This window comes from Malus domestica, chromosome 05 (genome assembly GCF_042453785.1).
Source record: "Malus domestica chromosome 05, GDT2T_hap1".
Taxonomy (NCBI): domain Eukaryota; kingdom Viridiplantae; phylum Streptophyta; class Magnoliopsida; order Rosales; family Rosaceae; genus Malus; species Malus domestica.
Genome location: NC_091665.1, coordinates 43,599,902 through 43,623,037, shown reverse-complemented (window position 1 = coordinate 43,623,037; position 23,136 = coordinate 43,599,902). Strand labels below are relative to the sequence as shown.

At 36.2% G+C, this 23,136-nt stretch overlaps 1 long non-coding RNA gene and 1 pseudogene across 2 annotated transcripts; one reads left to right on the top strand and one right to left on the bottom strand.

The window, feature by feature from the left end:
* The first annotated feature begins 10,405 nt into the window (after positions 1-10,405).
* Positions 10,406-12,505, top strand: LOC103434756 (uncharacterized). Of its 2 annotated transcripts, XR_011581633.1 has the most exons (6): positions 10,441-10,652; positions 10,763-11,076; positions 11,479-11,531; positions 11,668-11,928; positions 12,093-12,159; positions 12,240-12,505. It is a non-coding gene; the product is annotated as an uncharacterized lncRNA (long non-coding RNA). The 2 variants fall into 2 exon arrangements; XR_011581634.1 differs by lacking the exon at positions 11,479-11,531 and having other exon boundaries at positions 10,406-10,652.
* A 7,526-nt stretch (positions 12,506-20,031) lies between these two features.
* On the bottom strand, positions 20,032-21,742 carry LOC103435066 (polyphenol oxidase, chloroplastic-like; annotated as a pseudogene).
* Between the last annotated feature and the right edge of the window lie 1,394 nt (positions 21,743-23,136).

Below are 23,136 nucleotides of genomic sequence, written 5' to 3'. Positions count from 1 at the left end.
GGTTAGTTACTATCAGATGAAGGACCACAGAACAATCCAGGACACTTTTGTCCGTCGAAATAGTTGAGTTGAGGGTTTGCTGGTACTTAATTTAAAATAAGTCAACAATCTTTGTATTATTGTGTCTAATAACAAATTAATTACAAGTAATTATGTCTTACTGGAGAGATTTTTCCGTGTTGGCGCATTCACCAAGTACCACTCCAACTTTTATCTGTACGTTTTGGACACACCATATTAACGTTAAAAGTAAAAGCACTTCCCTTCGCTGTCGTTTTATCATGAATGCCTGGCAGGGTTGTGCTCGTCATGTCACTTCGATGTCTACCTCATCTACAGAATCTATCAATTAACATGTGGTTTAATATCGACATTTTGTTTATCATTTCGTGTTTTTTTTTTTCTTTGAGTGGTTATATTTCCATCCAGATGTCTTATTTTTTCATCGTCCAGATGCCTTATTTCTCCACTCACCATTTAATAAAAATGTTAATAAAATATTTAACCTTTTAAAAGAAGACTCTTAAACCCCTATTTAATTCAATACTAAAATTTTGAAAAGACAAAAAATAATTTAAAATAATAAATAAATAATGGCGGGTGGGGTGTGATATCTTTGGGGGAAAGAGGTTGGGAAAGATTTGGGTTAGAATCGACGGAAATGTTGGTGGAAGGAATGAGCGTGTGCTGGACGAAGGCGAGAAACTTCAATGGAGAAAAAAGAGAATTGAGTGTGAGATATGCAGTTTTGACAAAAAAGGAGGAAGAATAGTGGTTTGGGGGTCCGGGATCTCTGTAGGGCGGCCCTAGGTCTTAGGTCTTGCATTTTCTTTCATTTTTTCTATTTTTATTTATTTAATTATAATATTATTTAAAGATATATTAGAGTTATTTAAAAAAATTATTATGGTTATTTTGGGAATAATGGTGGGTGGGGAAATAACATTTTACTTTTTTAATTTTTTATGGTGGGTAAGATTATCATTTGAGTGGGAAAATAAGACACTGGGGTCGGTCTAGTAGGTCTTTTTTTTTTTTTCTAGAAATATGGTAACGTTAAAATTGAGTAACGTTACTCTTAACATAATTTTACACCGAAATTTACTACGATTTTAAGTGGCTTATGAGTTGGATTTGCCTAATTCAGTTTTTAAATTTCATATATTTTTAATTGAAAATCTAAATCAAAATTAAATTGATTGCCTTTTTTTTTGGGTTTTCTTCTCCCACTCTATCTCCATTCATATCTCGAGCTGATCCTCGCGGCCCCAATCCCACCCCTCATTACCCTTTAATTATGGGAACTTTAACGAAAAACTCCTGATATTGTTCACTTTAACGAAAAACCACATTTTTACACTAAAAATTCAATCCTGGAACTATTCACTTTATCCTTATCGTTAAAACTCAAAGTTTTCAAGTCATTTTCATTAGTTTTCCTTTTAATTGTTCCCTTTCCCATCTCCACTCTCACACAGTCACACTCCATCCAAACTCTAATGACAAAAATTGATAAAAAAACAAAAAGCCTAGAACCATGGATTTTCATCTCTTGTGATTTTTCCTTTTTTTTTTGCTGACAATTGTGTTTTCAAATTTTGTGGTTTAAAAGGAGACGATCAAATGCCCGCATGTAAAATTGAAATTCTAGCATTTGAATAATGTTAACAAAAGAAAGTGATGATGGCATTGGCAAGAGGCAGGGAGGTACATAAAATAGGGTTTGATTGATTCCTTAATCTTGAGAAGCAAGATGACGATGACAAGAGGGTGGGCGGAAGATACAACGAGGACAGTTATAAATTAGGGTTTGAATTTCTTAATTTTTATATTATTGAAACTCATAGTTATTTTTTAATGTATGTGATTATTTACCTCATTTGTCATAAGTTTTTTTTTTTTGACAAATTACATAAAACTACTTTAATTATATGTCGAACCACAATTTCATACATTTTATTTTAAACATTACTTCCTCACACATTTTCACATGAAACAATACTCAAATTAAATGCACGAATCAACTTGATTTCCTAGAAGAAGTTGAGATTTTACGCACTCTAAAATTAATATAAAAAAAAAAGGAGTTTCATTATTTTTTTATGGAACACAACACTCTAATTTTTTTCACAAAATATTTTTTTTTTTTCAAAAAATCATGAGACAAATTGCAGCCATAAGCCCCGTGAACCTAATAACTTCTGTCAAAGGACATCTCTGACTCGACCTCATCTTCAATTGTGTTATAAATAATAAGAAAATTAATGAAAATGAATTGAAAATATTGAGTTTTAATGATAAAGATAAAATAAAGGGTAAAATGAATAATATAAGGATTGACTTTTTAATAAAAAAATTTGATTTTTCGTTAGAATGAACAGTATCAAGAATTTTTCGTTAAAATTTTCATGAATAATATGAATTTTAAAATAATAAAGTTTTATGAAATGTCATGGTGACAGCCGAATCGTATAGAATCGATTAGTACAGAAAGTGAAAGATTGTGCACGTGTTTGTCATGGCAGCTTTTTTTATTTTTTTTTTGGACAAATCATGGCAGCTTATGCACATGGTAACAGACCCAAATGCGCCCTCTGTGTGAAACACTTTTGCAAGGACGTCCCTTCTTCAAATACCAACCATGGCTTTTTTCTTCATCTCTGATCTCTCTTTTTCAAAATACAGTGGGATCTTCTTAGGATACTCCTACAATTCGTCCTTCTGAGAACTATTGAATTTAGAGAAGTTTAACGAAAAATTTTCGGTACTGTTTATTTTAACGAAAAATCATATTTTTACATTAAAAAGTCAATTATAGTACTATTCACTTTACCCTTTATTTTATCCTAATCGTTAAAACTCAAAACTTTCAAATTCTTTTCATTAGTTTTCCTTTGAATTTATAATGGGAAAACTCTTTGTAGCATGCTTTGCACAAATTAACAATAGGCAAGGTTTTTCACGTGGGATTGGCAGAAAAAGTTCCCATCTGCTTGTCTTCTTCCTTGGAAAATAGTTGTGTTCCTTCTCTAGATTAAAAACAAAGTCCGTGCGTCTTTCCTTTCTCAACCATGCTCGGACCTCCTGAGCCTTCAGCTCCCAACTAGGCGCTCTAGTTGCGGCCTAACACCTTTAGGTGCCCGTCTATTTTCTTTCCTAATTTGCCTTACGTCTTGGGCCGAATCCCGATAACCAATGTGTAGCGCCTTTTTTTTTTTTTGGAATTTTGCACTCTTTTAAATTCGCCCCTCATCCTACTAATTCCTAACTTCATCACTGTCCACTAGTTGCATAAAAATGATTGCTTTAATTGTACCGAGAAATAATATACATAGAGATAGAGTTAGGTATTTCCTCATAAATCATGTGTACGAAAAATCATCCAAATCCGAATTCATTTGATTGTTGAACTAAATGATTGTCATCTCGCATTTCTTTGCCAAATGTATTTGACCTTTTTCTTCTTTACAAATTAATGTATTAATGATTTTGGATCTTTTTAATTTTTTGCAAAGATGTATATGAATGATGAATTGAAATATAGACGGTTTGAATCCTTGAAAATGTTACGGAGTGAGCCCTTCAAAGTGTGTGCCATAGGGTTGGCATCTGGGGACATCCATTTTTTGACACATTCTTTGCTAAACCCATTCCTTATCGTCTATCAATCTATTCTCAGTTGGACAGATTATGGAAGATATCAAGGTGTTGCTCCTATCAATCACTGAGGCTATTCTTACCATACTCACCGCCAAGCTAACTCTGTTGTCCATAGGCTAGCACGTTTTGTCTCTCTTTGAGCCAGGAGTGTGAATGTGTGCTGCAACGAGGCTTCTTGTACTTCAAACCATGTAATGACGTTTTCAATCAATGAATCTACTATCGTTTCTTTTTGAAAAATATATCTAAAATTTTTAAGATATTTTTTTTATATTAATGAAAATAGACAAACACGATTTTACAAAAACACACCCACGGGCCGTTTGATACGGAATTAAATTAGGTTCAAGGTCGAATAGGTTGTAGACAATAGACACAGGACGAATTGTAGGGGTATCCTAAGAAGATCCCACTACTCTCTGTACTAATCGATTCTATACGATTTGACTGTCACCATGACATTTCACAAACCTTATTATTTTAAAGTTCATATTATTCATAGCTCCATTGAGGATGAGGTCGAGTCAGAGTTGTCCTTTGACGGAAGTTATTAGGTTCACGTGGCTCATGGCTGCAATTTGTCTCATGATTTTTTGAAAAAAATTAGAGTGTCGTGTTCCATAAAAATAAACGAAACTCGTTTTCTTTATATTAATTTTAGGCTGCGTAAAATCTCAACTTTTTTAGGAAATCAAGTTGATCCGTGTAATTAGTTTGAGTATTGTTTCATGTGAAAATGTGTGAGGAAGTATTGCAATGTTTAAAATATAATATATAATATTGTGGTTCGACGCATAATTAAAGTAATTTGACAAAAAAAAATTATGACAAATGAGGTAAATAATCACATACATTAAAAAATAACTATGATTTTCAATAATATAAAAATTAAGAAATTCAAACCCTAATTTATAATTGTCCTCGTTGTATCTTCCGCCCACCCTCTTGTCATCGTCATCTTGCTTCTCAAGATTAAGGAATCAATCAAACCCTATTTTATGTACCTCCCTGCCTCTTGTCAATGCCATCATCACTTTCTTTTGTTAACATTATTCAAATGCTAGAATTTCTATTTTACATGCGGGCATTTGATCGTCTCCTTTTAAACCACAAAATTTGAAAAAAAAAATTGTCAGCAAAAAAAGGAAAAATCACAAGAGATGAAAATCCATGGTTCTGGGATTTTTTTTTTGTTTTTTTTTTCAATTTTTGTCATTCGAGTTTGGACGAAGTGTGACTGTGTGAGAGTGGAGATGGGAAAGGGAATAATTAAAGGGTAATGAGGGGTGGGATTGAGGCCGCGAGGATCAGCTCGAGATATGAATGGAGATAGAGTGGGAGAAGGAAACCCAAAAAAGGCAATCAATTTAATTTTGATTTAGAATTTCAATTAAAAGTATATGAAATTTAAAAACTTAATTAGGCAAGTTCAACTCATAGGCCATTTAGGGTGCGTTTGTTGTACCGGACTATTACGGACTGGACTAGCTGCAGGGACTAAGCTGGACTGACTTAAACTAGACTAAGTTGTACTAACTTAGTGAAGCGTTTGGTGCAGTGTCCGACTAAGAATGTGAACTAACTATAGATTATTATTATATTTTAATTTATTATTATCAAAATTATTATATGAATAAAAAAGGGCATATCCCTCTTCTTATTCTCAAATTGCAGGTAGACTCTACAACTTCAACCCAGTCAAAACCCAAAAAAAAAAAAAAAAAAACCCAAAAAACATCATAATTTAATCCAACCCAACAAAAAAGAAATGAAAATTTAATACAAAAAAGGGCATATCCCTCTTATTCTTCGCGATGTTCACCAAGCGCCAAGCGACTGCAATTCGAATCTGCAGCCAAAAGGACGCAGTCGAGAGGTCGGAGACGACATTCAGAATAGAACATGAAATTTTATCGGAACAAAAAAGGAGAGGACTTTCGACAGTCCCAACGACCTCTCTCTCTGTGTCTAAGTTTCTCACTCCTCCCCGTTGATTCGATTTCTAACAGGGACTCTTTCTTCTTCTTCTTCGCTACAAGCAGCAACAACCAATTGGAATTTTCTTCCCAGGGCAGCGAAGCAGACAAAGGCGATAATGGATGCAGCGAGAGTGGTTGAAGGCAAGCGAGGACGATGGAAGGTTTTAGCTGGTTCCGTTGGTTTCGGGGTCTCTCGCTAAGACCGGCTAGTGAAGCCGTTTGTGAAAGCGAGTCCCACCTAGTGCCATTAATGTTAATCCCGCAAGCCACCAAACACAAGACTACACTAATACTTAATCCAATCCAATCCAGTGAAGATTAAGAAGGTTAAACAAACACTCCCTTAAAGTCGTAGTAAATTTCAATGTAAAATTATGATAAGAGTAACGTTACTCAATTTTTACTCAATTTTAACGTTACCAAATTTCTAGGAAGAATAAAAAAAGACACGAAATGATGACAAAATATCGATATTAAACCACATGTTAATTGATGAATTCTGTAGATGAGGTAGACATCGAAGTGATTGGGTTCATGACTAGTACAACCCTGCCAGGCATGCATGGTAAAACGACAGCAAAGGGCAGTCCTTTTTCTTTTAACGTTTATATGGTGTGTCCAAAATTTACAGATAAAGGTGGGAGTGGTACTGGTGAATGCGCCAACGCGGAAAAGGAATAAGATACTGTAGAGAATATTGTTGAAGTTACTAATTCACTGATCCAGTACGACGACAAATTTTTAATTGTGATGGAACACGGTGATACATTATGTATTTTTATGTAAGTAGTGAAAAATTATATATTTTAAGTTATTAATATTTTGGCACATATATCCCATTATTTATATAATAACACGTGGTATACCATCCTATGTGACAATCACATTGAAAAATCTCTCCAATCAAATATAATTAATTGTAATTAATTTGTTATTAGCGACAATAATACAAAGATTGTTGACTTATTTTAAATTAAGTACCAGCAAACCCTTAACTCAACTATTTCGACTGATAAAAGTGTCGAGGATTGTTCTGTGGTTCTTCACCTGATAGTAACTACTACTATTCTTCATCCTTCTTATCAAAGTGCATCAAATACCTTAGAAAAATGTTTGACAATGATATTACTTTAGTCTAAATAAAGCTTTTCAATTGCACTGTACAAATGAATAGTTTTTGGACCTCAATTTCACTCTATTTATGGACATGCATTTGCTCTAAGGATTTCGGCTGGGCTTTTTTTTTTCTTTCAAAGTTTAGTTGTATGGGCTTTGCGGATTTGGGCTATGACTGGGTTGGTGGGTTTTGTTTGTGGTTGGGTTTTTCGAATGGATGGCCGACACAGGCAGGCCTAACCTGCAACGATGCCAGCGAGAAGAGATGGGAGGTGTCGTGTGATGCGAGAGAGAAGAGAGAGAGGAGGAGGGGTCCGATGGCAGAGAGAAGAGAGATGGGTCGTGCGATGCCAGATAGAAGAGAGAGGAGGACTCCTGGAAGGAAAAGTTGGAGGAGAGAGTGAGGGGTAGGATGAGCAAAGCAATAGGTAGGGCTGCCCGGAATTTGGGTTTTGTTTTTTCTCGATGAGGTCTACTTATAGCAACTCCAGCGTGAGCTGGTGCTCGGGGGGAAGGAGAGTGAACAGGGCCAGATAGCCCGATTAAAGTGCTCCAGCGTGTGGGAGCCCGAGGGACAGGCCTGTGAGGAATTGCCAGCTCGCTCGCCCGAGTGGATGTGACGCCAAGGCTGACGTCATCCTAACGTCAGCCCAATTTTATATATATTTTTCTGTCAGGTGCGTGCACCTCACCCGCGCATGGGGGCGCGTCAGCCGACACCTTTTTAGAAGCCGGGGCCTGCTTCGCAATATGCCGATGTTACCGTTGGGAAGCCACATGGCTTCCCACGACCCGTTCAACGACTCTTTAAATTGGACCGTTAAATTTGCAACGGTAATAAAAATAAAAATAAACTTATTTAATATTAACCGTTGGATTTGAGATCAACGGTTGATATTATTCTGCTTTATAAATAAATAAATAAAAGAAAATATAGTTTTAAAATTAAGGAAAGTTACCGTTGTGACACATGGCACAATCTGGAGTGTTGGAATTCAATTTTTTTTTAAAATCCAACAGCAGAGATTAATTAGTTCAATAAAAATTTTAAAAAAATTTAAAAAAATCTGAAAATAAATCTGAATTTTTTTAAAAAAAATTGTTTTTACTTTTCTATAAATACCTTATCATTATCATCTACCTTACACCACAATTTCATATTTTCTCAACTACTTTCAATCAAATTCATATCTTTCTCTCAAAGCTTCAATCCAATTTTTTTCAACAAAATGATTACTGATGTAGGTGCAAATTGATCGCTTCTTGAAGATGTTGCGTTGTATACTAGCTGTGTTGAAGTTACTCATAGTTTGCTTGCGGGTAATAAGATGCAGTTGCGAGAAATGTGGAGTCTTATTCTTGAGAAAATGAGTGTGAAAAGAACCAAAGAATCGATGTCCAGTAGTTGGAAATTACTTAGCCAATCGTTTAGTATGTTGATAGACGCCTTGGCACAAGGTAGTACTAATCTTCGAAATAGGGAAAATTACATGGATTAGGTAGCAATATATTATTTATTTGTTTGTACTATACCCAAATTTACATTATAATTATTTGTTTGTATTATTTATTTGTTACCTACTTTCATTATAATTATTTCTTATCCCGCATTGTGTAGCAACTTCAAGCACAAGCTTGGTATGGTGCCAAAACCAAAAGCAAAAAGAAATCATTCAATTGGTGGGAATGTTGGAATATTGTCAAAGATTGTCCTAAATTCAGAGTTGTGCATGTCAGTCCAGAAGTTTTCATGAACAACACCTATTTACACTCTACACCCGATCATGGCTCGCATGTTCATGAAGATGATGTAGAAGAAGTGCCTGAAACACCCTTCCCTAAACAAGCGTCGGGTTCAACCCGTTATCCAATTAGGCCTGAAGGTAAGAAGGCTTCAAAGAGAAAAGGGAGTGCTTCCAAGAATGATTATGCAAAATACATGGAAGAACATGCTCGCCAAGGTGAATTGACTTTGGCGCGGGAAATGGTGAAATTTGAGGCTGATAAGGCTAGAGAGGAGGCAAAAACTGCAGCTATTGAGAGAGAATTTCAAGCTAATCAGAGAGAAAGATAGATACTTAGGCAAGAAGGGGAATAGGTTAGAGAAGAAAGAATGGCTCAACGAGATTATGAAATTATGAACATGCCTTTAAAAGGGAAGTCTCTAAATTCTAAATATTTTTGGAAGTCGGAGAAAGCGGACGTGGTGCGAAGGAGGCGTGCAAAAGAAGATGGTCCTAGCACGACAAGAGAAGATCATTCTAGCACCACAAATTGGTTAAGTGATGATGAATATAGTAGTTTTTGTAATCAGAGCCCATAATTTTCCAATCAATTTGGGTTGTAATTTATTATTTATTGAATAGAGTACTTTATGTTGTTTCCAATTTATTGAATTTAGTACTTTATTTAAGGTGAGAGTAAATTTATTTAATTTGGTAAGTTATTTATACTAAGAGAATATTTATTCAAATGACAAAAACACACCAAATAAAATTACATAAACATACCAAATAATAAAAAACTCTCTAAAAATGAACTAAAAAAAACACACCAACTAAAATTAAATAAACACACTAAATGAACTTAATTATCTTCAGCTTGTTTCAATGCTCATTGGTGCTCTATCAAGTCATTTAGCCGAACATTGTGCATATATGGCCTTTGAAGTGCAGCATATCGTTGAATGACCAATTCATTGTAACGTCCATCCCTTTCTAATGGCTCATGTTGCACGGGTTCTTCGGTGGCGTCATGAGCACAATATATACGTGTTCTTGAATTGTTCATCGTGTCTGGCTCATATTATTCAACGGCATCATAATCGTACTCATATTCCACAATCATATTGTGAAGAATAATGCACGTCAATATGATGGATTGAAGCAACTATACATCAAACATTCTGGCAGCACCCCTGACAATCGTCCATCGAGCTTGGAGGATACCAAAACAACGCTCCACATCCTTCCTGCACCCTTCTTGACAGCTTGCAAAGTGTTTTTCCTTTGTACTTCGTGGACGTGGCACTGTTTTGACAAACGATGCCCACCTTGGGTAAATGCCGTCTGCTAGGTAGTATGGCCAATCGTACATACATCCGTTGACCCAGTACGTGACTTTTGGTGCATTTCCTTGCAGGACATCGTTCAACACTGGGGATTGGGGGAGGATGTTGAGGTCATTTTGAGCTTCCGGAACACCGAAAAAAGCGTGCCAAATCCATGTATCAAAAGATGACATCGCCTCCAAAATGATATTTTTTGATCCTTTTCTATCCCCATAATCGCCTTGCCATGCACTTGGACAATTTTTCCAAGTCCAGTGCATGCAGTCAATGTTTCCAATCATCCCTGAAAAACCTCGCATCTCGCCCTTCTTCAGAAGCTTTTCCAAGTCCATATTAGTAGGTGTCCGGAGGTACTCTGCGGTGTAGATAGATTCGATTGCTAAGGAAAATCTCATCAGAGACTTAAGAATGCACTAAAAAAAAAGGCCCTTTGCGACAGATAACATGGCCGTTGTAAATAAAAGAAAATTTTAGCGCTAAATGTTAGCTCAAAAGTATTCCCGACTCTTGTACAAGTAACGTCACAAATAATGTCGTAAATAACAATATAAGCGACGCTAAGTAAAATTTGTGACATCCTAAAGGACAAAATAAAATTTAGCGCCTAAATTCTTTAATTTTTCAATTAGGCGCTTTATTTTCAGATGAAAACAATCCAGCGCGCCTTCAATTTCATTCTCTAGAATCATCATTCTCTTCCTGCACCTTCTCCACTTTCCTATTCAACTGAAAAATAAGAGGCCTAATATATCCAATCAGAGATTTTGGGGGAATCATCGGAAACTTTGGAGCAAAATTTGAGATCCCAGAGCACAATCGGAGATTTTGTAAGACACTACAACCATCTTCCCTCTTTTCCGATTCAGTAAGTTAAGTAATTTTTAGGGTTTTCTTTTTGAATTGATTTTTATGCTTGCTGAATCGAGTTGACGCTCAGCCATCCAAGCCTGAGCGCCATTGTTGGTGTGCAAGGCTTGGTGCGAGGCGCTGCTGTAGCTGAGGCATGTGATGATGTACATGCGGTGGAGGAAGCGGTTCAAGCACAGCCGCGGATGAGTCAGTCCGAATACGGACAAAGCGCTCGACGCGTTTCTAAGGAGTGCAGCTTCTAGGTCCCCCATGGCTATGGTGGACGCCAGGCTCATATACTGCGGAGAGGTCTCAAGGAGAAGGTCATCGCTTTGTATCAGAAAGTTGCGAAATTGGGAGATCATGCTGTGCAGTGGAATTTGAGAATTTTCTATTTGCAAGGTATTAATTTTACCAATTATCTTCTATTTTAGTATTTATAATCATGAAAATATGTGATAGAATTTGATTATTATGGAACTGAAATTTGCTAGTATAAATCTGATTGTGACTGTACTTCTTTCAATGAGTGCATAGTTCGAATATACTGAGAAGACTAGTTGTCCTTAAGTTGGGTAGAACAGCAAAATAGGGTCAATGTTAGTGTACTGCTGTTTGGATTAGGAAAATTGATTTTGAACTGTTAGAACATTTGGACCAGAAAGAAGTTCGGGGGAAATTGAATTCTCCATTTAATTAGTGCTTGGGTAGAATGCTCTTATCTTCATTGTGAAAATTTGATCAATTTTTGGTCCCAGAGTTAGATGAAATGTGTAATTTCAACTAGGTTTCCAATTCATTCAGGGTATGGTGGAGAGTTTGGTTAATCACTCTGCTTTGAGGATGTCCCTGTGTAGGTAAACACTATCATTCGTAAGCATGGCTCTGTATAGTACTGTCCAAGGTCCCAAAGATAAATTATATTCAAAACATATGAATATTCTTATATTTGGATATGTTTTTTTTTCTTGTGTTGTGGTGATGGTATTGAAGGTTGAGCTCTCATATCATTACCTTCGAGCATGAGGAAAACTGGAGTAAGGCCCTTGAGTACTATGGATTTTGGTTCCAGAAGTTTGTCAGTGGAAGAGACTCAATCAACATATCGTTTATCCACACCCATATTGGAAAATGCAATGAGGCAGAGGAAACCGTATAAAGGTTTGATTGGGTCATTGCAGCAAACTAGTTGTATGCATGATCTGGATTTGTATTGCCAAGGATTTATATGCAATGGACATGTTTGACATTCTGGTTAGCCATTTTTCTTGAAAGTTTAATTCTACAAGTACCAGTTTTTCTGATATACTTGATATACCATTTGCAATAGGAATGTCCCATATAAGTGAAGAAATCGTAATATATGTTAGTGTTTAAGTATCTAAGAAAATGTTGTGTTACCTCTTGTAAAAATTCAGTTGTTTGAGGGCACTTAAAGAGGGAGATTACAATGAATTCCATGGAAAGCTGAAATATTCAAAGCAGGTGATATTAGTGTCAACTTTGTCTCCCCTACAAGTTGGACATGTATAATTTTACTTATGCTGTGTGTTCATATGTTTCAGGAGCTTCACGATCTGTTTCTAGCGTTGTGTGTTCATATGTGTCAAGAGCTTTGAAGTCCATTTCTAGCGCTGTGTGTTCATATGTGTCAGGAGCTCCGCAATTTGTATGTCACTTGTTGCAGGTTCTAGATAAAGACTACATGATGTCGTTGGTGTATAATACTATAATTGATACGACCATTCAACTGACTTTAAGTACAAGTGTAGTGTTGCTTTCATACATTGTATTATAATTTACCTAATTTATAGTTCATTACTAATAACAATTCTTATGTAGTTTATAGAAATTTACATAATTTATTTTAGTTTGGAACCTGTAGTAAATTTCACATAAAATAATTTTAGTGAAGTTGTTAAAATAATATAATTGTGGCGTCCCATTTGACGCCCAATATTTTTTTTTAAACCCGAGGCCACTTATTTGCGATGCGTTGGTAGCCGTTGCAAGCCCATAGTAAATAGTACTTGCGATATGCTCATGCGTCACATATAATAGACCAAACATTTACGACATCACTTTGTTGCGATGCGTTATTGATCGTTGTAAGCCCGTCGTAAAAGGACTATTACGACGCTTTTAGATGCTGTCGTGACGCGTTTTGATCGTCCCAAAAGGCCCATTTTTTTGTAGTGATGGTTGATTTTCCCATCCTCGCTGTCTCGTCGACTTAGTTTGCATATGTTTCATATGCAAGCATCCCCAAGGCAACAATAATTTTTTGCTCAGGTAGGAAACCCATCGCACCAAAACCATCTGGCTTTTGCACAAAGTGAGAATCATGGTTGCAAACGTCCATGATTTTGTTGAACAAATGTCATTCCATTCTAAAATGACGTCTAACGTACGTATCAGGGAATGCACTGTTACAGACAAAATAATCGTCCAAGAGATCCTGACCTTGTCGTTGCCTGCTTCTATCAATGTTTACAGCACGGCTGGGCCTGCAAATTTGACCCACAGATTGGATGACTTGACGGAAATGTGAGGCTCTTGCCATTCTTGATTCGTCGTCTCTCCGTCTACGCCCCTCATCCTCTTCCCTCTCATTTTGGGCCGCCTGACATTTGAACATTCCTTCTGATTGGTTAAACAATTATTCCTATTGCTGATTGATTTCCCATATCATCCTTGAAGAAGAAGAAGACATTGTAAGAATGAAGCAAAAACTAGGAATAATGATAGAGATTTAGGTGAATAAGGAAGCAGAAACTATGAATAATGATAGAGATCTTGAGAAAATTGGTGTGAGATTTGTGATGATGGGTGGTGGATTATATGGAGGATTCAGAAAGGATTAAGTTGTAGATAATGCCACGTGGCATGCCGTCATTCATTAAAAATCTGATGGAAATCTATCCTCAAAGATTGTAAACAGATTATGACACGTGGCGCGACATGATTGGTTAATAATCTTATCAGAAATCCATCACCAATAATTGTATTTTCAGATAATCACACGTGGCACAACGAGAACGATTAAAAATCTTATTGGAAATCCATCACCTATAATTGTCTTTTTCGGATTATGACACGTGGCGCATCGAGAACGATTAAAAATCTTAACCGAAATTACAAATAAAATTATTTTATAACTTTTCAGATTATGACACGTGGTACAACGAGAACGATTAAAAATCTTATCCGAAATTACAAATAAAATTATTTTGTATTATTTTATAAATAAAAAATATTAATATTTTATTGCTTATTGCCAGGGGGAGCGCTCCCACACTGAAGATGCAAAAGGCAGTTATTGTTCATTAAGGGCATTTACTGTTCACTGGGTGGATTAAATAGTGAATTGCTTGGGGTGCTCCCACGCTGGAACTACTCTTAAAGAAGCGAGGAGGCATGAAGGGACGCTTAAACCAAGGGTTGGTTTCAAAGATTTGGTTCCAGCTGGCAGCTTCAATTCCTTTCAAAGCTAAGTGTCCTTTTTGAACCGAATTTTCCCTTATTTCATTGTTTCTAGTTTTAACCTGTACTAGTAGAAAAACATGTTTGCGCGATGGAGCAAATTTCATTGCGCAAACAAACTTTGCGCGACGCAAAAACAAAACATCGCGCAAATAGCCTTTCCGCGACGAAGACTGGCGTCGTGCAAACAACCTTTACGTGATGCGTAAGTTCCTGCGTCGCGTAAAACAGCTTTGCGCAACGCCATCATTCGTCGTACAATGGCTGTTTGCGCGACGTTTTGTGCGTCGCGCAAGATCTTGACGCCAAACAAAGAATGCTTTACCGCTTTTTTGCCAACTTTGTGCGACGTACGTGCACTTGCGTCGTGCAAATCTGTTTTGCGCGACGCAGTGGCACCTACGTCGTGCAAAGTCTTTTTTTTTTTTTGGGGTTCTTGCGTTGCCTTTTTCTTTTGTGGTATCCACTTGTGTAAATGTTTTAACTTGATGATTGAATTAGTTCATTGTATTCATATATGGTTAAAGAGTGTAGTTGTAAAAAATCCTAAAAATCAAAGTTAAAATAATCGTTAAATTTCGTTAATAACCGTCGAAAAGTTTTCTCCCATTACTTGATCTCTGAATGTTTATTTTTTGCGATTTTTGGCGTATGCGATCTCGAAGTATATACAAACAAGTTTGACCGTTGGATCGTTGAAATTAGTTTGGTAGAATGCGTATCCCATCAAAATAATATATTCACTAACACTTAAGAATTTATTTATACTTTCATTTAGTATAATTAGTGTAAATGTTTTAAATTGACGATCGAATTAGTTCATTGTATTCATATAGGGTCAAGGAGTGTAGATGTAAAAAAAAATCAAAATCAGAGTTAAAATAACCGTTAAATCGTGATTTTTTGTTTATAATCGTCAAAAAGTTTTGTCCCGTTACTTGATATCTGAATGTTTGTTTTTTGCGATTTTTGGTGTATGCAATCTTGAAGCATATACAAACAAGTTTGACAATTGGATCGTTGAAATTAGTTTGGTACAATGTGTAACCCATCAAAACAATAGGTTCACTAACACTTAAGAGTTCATTTATACTTTCATTAAGTATAACATAAGATTTTGTGGTATCCACTAGTGTAAATGTTTTAAATAGACGATCAAATTAGTTCATTGTATTCACATAGGGTCAATGAGTGTAGATGTAAAAAATAATCAAAATCGGAGTTAAAATAACCATTAAATCGTGATTTTTTGGTTATAACCGTCGAAAAGTTTTGTCTCGTTACTTGATCTCTAAATGTTTGTTTTTTGTGTTTTTTGGCGTATGAGATCTTGAAGCATATACAAACAAGTTTGACGGTTGGATCGTTGAAATTAGTTTGGTAGAATTTGTATCACATCAAAACAATAGATTCACTAACATTTAAGAGTTTATTTATACTTTTATTAAGTATAACATAAGATTTTGTGGTATCCATTACTGTAAATGTTTTAAATTGATGATCGAATTAGTTCATTGTATTCATATAGGGTCAAGGAGTGTAGATGCAAAAAATAATCAAAATCGAAGTTAAAATAACCGTTAAATCATGATTTTTCGTTTATAACCGTAGAAATTTTTTGTCCCGTTACTTGATATCTGAATGTTTTTTTTTTGTGATTTTTGGCGTATGCGATCTCAAAATATATACAAACAAGTTTGACAGTTGGATCGTTGAAACTAGTTTCGTACAAGTTTGACGGTTGTACGTGTAACACTTAAGAAATTGAATGATATGCATATTTATTAAGTAGTTTTAAATTTATTATTGTAGTTCGGGTCGGCTTTTTGTTAGAAAAAATATATTATTGTGGGGTTTATGTAAAAAAATTGAATTTGAAGAAAGTAAAATTACATTTTTAGTAAATTTTATAATAATTTTTTTTATAAAAAAAGTACCTTGCGCGACGCCACAATGTGGTCGTTGCGCAAAAACGTTTTGTGCGACGTCAAAATGTGCACATGCGTCGCGCCACTGTTAAAATTTTGGCGGGGCAATTGTTTACAATAGGCGGTTCTTTTAAACTTTCCCAATTGTTAAAAAATAGGCCATTTGTAAAAATGTATACCTACGTCTATCTTCCCTCTCTCTCACTCGGTCTCTCTCTTCCTTCTCTCTCCCTCTCTTTCACTCGGTCTCTCTCCCCCTCTCTCACTTAGTCTCTCTCCTCATCTTCTTTCCATCCATCCCAACTACACCCAGCCAGCAGGCAGCAGCACGTTGAAGAATGACCCAGGTATCTATCTTTTCTTAATTCTTTATTTTTCTTCTTTCTAAGGTCAGAATCAGCTTTAATGCCTTAACTTGAAGATTATGGTATTGTAATTAGATTCAATCTGGAAAATTAAATTAGAAATTGGGGGTTTTAGTGTTACATCGAATTTTGGGGTCAGGAATTTTAGGGTTTTAGTGTTAAATCGAATATTATACGATTACAGGATAATTATAGTGTTTTTCTTTTTGTTTTTATTTTTATTTTCCAGTTAATGAAAGATGCCAAAAAATCAGTTGGGTTCCCACAATGTAAGGTCCCATGGAGTCAATGAGGCAAAGGTTCATATGCAGGCATCCTGCTTGTGACAGATGGTGTAAAAGGAGGCCTAAACTGTAATCCGGTGTCACTCCAATGGATTGAGTTTTGTGAACTAGCTAAACTACCCATGATAAATCACATGAACAAATCATACATGTAGTGCAAAAGTTGGTTATCTTCTTCCATTCATTCCTTCATCTACCAAAGATAAAGGTGTGAGTTCACTTTACAGAAATCTTCCACTTAGGTTTACATATTAAGGCAGTCTTATCAGATTTTAGGCAAAAGGCTGAGTCATCATGTGGTAGGTTTAGATAACTATTAGTACTATAATAAAACTCATCATTTAAGCAAGCGTAAAATTGTAATATCTGATTACTAAAAAATGGGCATGATGCTAAAGGCCTTAGTTAATGAGAAATTTGTAAATGAAATTCATGAAGCAAGATGAGAGATGTAGAAGATCATAGTAATTAAAAAAAGTCATTGAAACGATGGGAGACACATTCCATATGCCCTTGAAAGATGCCTCATTTGCATTATCCTTAAAGCCATTTTTTCATAAGCTAATTAAAAAAAAAACAGATAACTAATTGACAGGAAAAAACAACTATTACTCCAAAATCAAAGAAATGACACTTCTTGTGCTAAAAAATCAGTTGGGTTCCCACATTGTAAGGTCCCATGGATTCAAGGAGGCAAATGTTCATATACATTATTGGCTGATTATGTTGGTTCTTGTCGGGATTGATCTAGATTTGAAATTGATGAAACCGTTTCACCACTTTTTGCTTTTGTAGATTAATTTTGTATTTTTGTTATCCATGAGTTGCTTTTACATGTTTAAAATATTTGTAGTTCTACATTTACGTGTAGTGTTTGTTGATTAAAGTTGATGAATTAGATCGATCGTTTTAATTTTTGGTACTATTCATGACTTTGGCAGTGAGAGGTCCAAATACCACACATATCATCCGGATTAGTTCGTTTGTGGAGCAAAGATTGGATGAGATGCAAAACTGGGGAATATAAGAAAGGTTAGATTTCAAAATACTTATTTATTAGACTTTGCTTTGCAGGTCCTATAAGGTTTTTAGCATTTGCTATCTTTCTTAGAAATTAATGTCATAACATTGAGATTTATCTCACTGCATTTGACCTAAGCTAAATGATTGTCCAAACTTGTATTGTTTTGTACATCTTGTTTGCTAGTAATGATGGTTTAGCTGCTCATTTAAGTTGCATGTTTTGTTTGTTGTTATTTAGTATAACAAAGTAGCAATGCGTCAGTGCTTGTGAGTTCTCAGAGCCGATTGAAAGTTTTGGTCCTTGAACATCACTGGAAATAGGTCCTTAACAATTTATTTTCATTTTCCCTTTGGTTTAGATTTCAGGAAGATGATTGCATTATCCACCAAGTTGGAAAAAAAGAAATGAAATCAGTTTTGCTTGGCTATATGTAGAGATGCATGGATTGCTTAAGTTCTGTTGGATATATCAATTTTGCCTGGCTAAAGTACACATGTTTTTTTTTTATGAGGAATACTTGTATACTTTCATTAATGATATTCCACTTTAACTGTTTGGTTCATTCTAACAGTTGAAGCCGTTGGTTTTCATTTTATGAAATTTTTAATCGTTTGTTTTGCTTAAATTTAGTTTGGAGCCTGTTTTGATTTTTCAATTTTTTTAAAATACAACTTATTAGGCACAATTTCAAAAAAGTGGCCGTCAGGTGGTTGTTAGATTGTCTGACACTCTCAGAATGTAGGCACAAAAAGACATCTATTTGTGCTTAACTGTTTAAGCACAAAAAGTCATATTGTGCCCATTCATCAAAGGTAACGCCCATAGAGGGCACAAACAATATAATAATTGATGTACTATTGCCATTGGTCTATGGGCACATATGTTGGTGCCCTTTGGCCTCAAAGGGCACAAATAATTTAATGTGTGCAGTGCCCCTTTTTTTTGTATTGTATGTAAAAGAAAGATAATTAAGCTAATTAAGTGTCACTTAGTACTACAGTCTAGTGGTATTATATACTGTAAAATATATATAATTAGAATCCTTCTATTTCTTAATATTCATTTGATGATCATCTTTACAAAATTATTCGAATCAGAGATCGTATATGTATCCAAATGCATGGAACAAATCAACATTGTGAGTACCAAGTATATAATTTATTTGATACATTTGGACATGATTTTCAATTCGAATATTTTTTTTATAGAAATGATCTTCAAATAAAGATTAATAAAATTGAATGATTGTAATTATGAAAATTATAAAGTAAAGATATATTATCTCATGAAGAATGCAAGTATTATCGAAAAAAATATAACAACAATGTATATCCAAAGCTATTTATTAAATAGGAAATTACAGGAATACCAAATTCCACCTTAGTTTTTAGGTCACCAATATTTAGATTTTGTCACAACTTTCATTCCAAATTCACTTTTTACCCCGTAGTTTTGTATGTTCAAATTTACTTTGACATTTCAATTAGTATCAAAATCTAATTTAAAATTTAAACTAGAAAAAGTGTTCCATTTAATATTTACTCTCAATTTTCTGTGTATTCTTTTAGTACGTGGGATTTGGTTGTATCTCTATGCTTTTCAGTGTTGTATATTCATAAGGCCCGTGAAACGTCGGTACGTAGCGCAGGGAACTCACTTGGCCCGAAATGCATAAGACCTGTAGATCTTAAAGATTTAACTATCTACTCCATTGAATCTATTTTTCGTTGGGACACATGATATTATTCCATCAATGGTAAAAATTATGACTACCTTCTAAAAAGAATAATCAAACGAATAAGTTTCAGTGTCAGCCTGGTAATCATTTTTGTCTTTCTGGCTACTTTCCCATCTTCTTGTTTATTTATCTTCGTTTTCTTCTTCCTAATTTGGCTTCTTCCCATTTGGTTATGCCGAGTTTATTAGCAGAACCTACACATATTTCCCTTATTTGTTTTTTGTTCTGTCTGCTTGTTCCTCATCAAAAGGAAGAGACGAAAATTAAAGATGCATATGTCAGTCAGTCGGTACAGATATTTATATAAGTGGCCAATTTGTCAAAATTATAGCTAGATGCAGCGCATATATCCTCTAAGAACAAACACATTCAGAATCTCTTGAAAGAAAATTCAAAGTGGAACCTGATGACCCATTGTAATGTAATATTTCCTTTTTTATGGTTATGTTTCTTTTCAAGGAGTATGTATAGTGAAAGATTATTTGCATGGCATAATAACATTACAAATTTAGTTTGGTATAATTCAAAATATAGATTCATGAAAAAAAATGATTTCATTGATTAGAAACTGAAAAGTGAAGCACTTATGTTCAAGGAAGAAACTCAATTTTGATGCTACCAATCTTAACAGCCTGAGCCCCACACCTGGGCACCAAAGTCACCACCACACTCTCATCATCTTCAGCACCCAAATCCTCCAATAAGTCCATTAACCCCAATCTCAAGCAACTCTTGCTCTTCTTCCTTTCCTTCTGCTTATGTGGCACATTTACAAAACTCCCCGCAAACTCGCTCTTGTCGGGTCCACTCGGTACCACATCATCATCATCGTCGCCACGTCATTCACTTACACATCAAACTTCACAGCCACATCTTTCTCGAACTCAATCCCCTCAATCACCAATATCTCCTCCTCATCCTCCTTCTCCTTCTTCCTCCTCTTCTTCCGCTTCGGCCTCGGCACGACCGTACTTATCTTATTCTCCAAATTTAGCGGAAAATCTTTACCGCCACCACCTTCCCTAATGACGTCGTCTCAGCGGCCTTGGCCACACCAGCTGCCTTTGCCATTTTCGCAAGCTTTGTCCGACGTGGCATCGGTTTAGACTTGAGCCACGGAATGTCAACATCTTCATACGTATACCCAAGCCTTTTATTATCAAGAGAGTCCCTCACCGTAACCCTAACAAGTTCAGCATTCTCGTCATAAAACAAAAACCCCGTATCCAACCAATCCTTATCGTTAATATCTTTATTTTTGTTCCCTATATTTTTCCAAATATTCCACATTCGATCCACATTCGAATGGTGCGAAAAAAATATAGGATCCCTAGCAGCGGAGTAAAAATTCCCCATGTCTTCAAAATTAGGTTGCGTCCGGTCCACCTATGAACTGGACTATGTGGGGTACCTTCGATTTAACCGGACCCTGGATCTGGTTCAGTGCCAGCTCTCAAAGGCGAACCAAAGAACAACAGCGGTTTCTTGGAGTTGGAAACCATCTGCCTATACATGATTTTGAGGTTGGCGTCGATTTGAACGTCGTTGGACATTGTTTCATCCGTGCCGTTGAAGTCAAGATCGATGAGAGTCGACGGCTGATGTCTCGAAGCGCGGAGCTCGTCGTATAGCGGAGAGTCGGGGTTGGCGTACAAGGCAGGGAGTTGCATGCCAGCTGGCGCGTCCCGGTTCCAAAACGGCAACGCGAACGTCGGGTCGTCGATGAGTTTGGCTAAGATTCTTTCGTAGAAGTATAGGAAGTAACGGTGGAAGGGGAAGAAAAGCTAGCATTGATGGACTTGGAGCTCGAGGTTGGGGAAGCCGACTTGGTCGTACGCGCCGTTGCAATAGGCGCAATGAACATAGGCTTGCTGGGAGAAGCTACGCGGGTCGTCGTTCGGGAGGGCTTTCATGAGCTGGATGGCTTTCGAGTACTTTTCGATGTAGGCTTGATCCAGCGCGTGAGCCGCTGGCCTGACACGGAGTTTAGCGGGGGAGGGGAATTAGAAGTCTACGATTTTTTGGGAGGTTGGAGGGCAGCAGTTGGTTGGGAGTGCTCCACTTGGTAAATCCGCAGCTGCACATTTGGCTGGGGACACTGGCTTTGCGAAAGCAAAGGGGTCGCTGTCAAGACCAGCCACCCCACCGTATAGGCCTGCGATGCCTATAAGTACATTTCTTCTGTCTAGGTTTACTGGAGAAGGGTTTTCATGGTTGTGATTGTTGGAGCTAGTGGAAGGGTTTTGTTTTGGTCACTACTCCTTTATCACTCGCCATTAATCACAATACACACCACGCACAAGGTACGAAGCAGAAAGCACACAGTTTTGCTGCAGGGATGCAGCGACAACCACTGAAAACCGAAGTGGTCCTTGTCTCCTACAAAAGCAACGCAGCAGCCTGGACTTGCTGCAGAAACGCAGTAGAGATCACAGTGGTCCTTGTCTCCTACAAAAGCAACACAGCAGCCAGGACTTGCTGCAGAAACGCAGCAGAGATCACAGACGTGCAAGGGTTTTCTCGGGGTTTTCTTTACTGTAGCAGCGGCACGGTGGGAATATATTTTAGGGTTACGCTTGGCTCTGATGCTAAATTGAATTTTACGGCTCAATTTACATTGTATTGCATAATAATCAATCTATACAAGATACAATCCTTATTCTATAAGGAAACAATAAAGGACACACAACTATCATTCTTAATAAAAGATTTTAATATTTACAATATATTTACATACCCTTTTTAATACCACTCACGTTAACAATTTGAGGTTCTGCATGAGACGTCACGTAAATTTGAATGCCTAAGGTTTCCAAATAAGGGAATGTGGTGATTCTTTTGGGAAAAAGGAGAGAGAGAAGTTGTGGGGATGATATTTGTGGTGGTGGTGACTAGTGGAGGTGACATAGAAGCCACGGTTACTTATCTCTGTATAGTTGAACTGGAATTTGCTCTTATAATGGATTTGGGTTATACTTTTCTACGCATGATGCATACCGTGCAAGCACACGTTGGCGGCCCTTTATGGTTGACAAAGAATAATACTGCTGCCCTTTAGTTGACTCGGAATTAATAACCAAAATAACTGAAATTACAGATGTCAGTATAAGATTGGTTGATGTTAGATAAGCTTTCCATGTTGTAATGAGCTGGAGTGATAAGGTTGGGTAGGATTGCCACGTAAGCATAGGCAGTTATTTATGTACTAGTACATGTACTGTTTTATTCCCTCATCTTTCACTCGGTTCATAAGAATTACAAACTCATAGGTTATGTTTCAATCCACCATTTCTTTCAATTTTATAATCCACTTAGGTTATGTTTCAATCCATCATTCATAAATGATCATCTTTGCAAAAAATTAGAAAAGTTTAAAATCATTAAAATATTCATTTGTAGTGAAGAAAATAGATTGATCCGATTTTGCAAAGAAACTCTATAATGAGTATCATTTGATCCAACGATCATATGATTTTAGATTTTAGTGATTTTTGGTAAACATAATATTTGAGAAAAAAATTTAAAAGATAGACGGTTCAGATCGTTGAAAATGTCATGAAATAATCCCATAAAATAGATGTCAGTATATGTGTGTCCCCTGATCCATATATGAGATTAAGTCATGGACCAAAAGATCCAC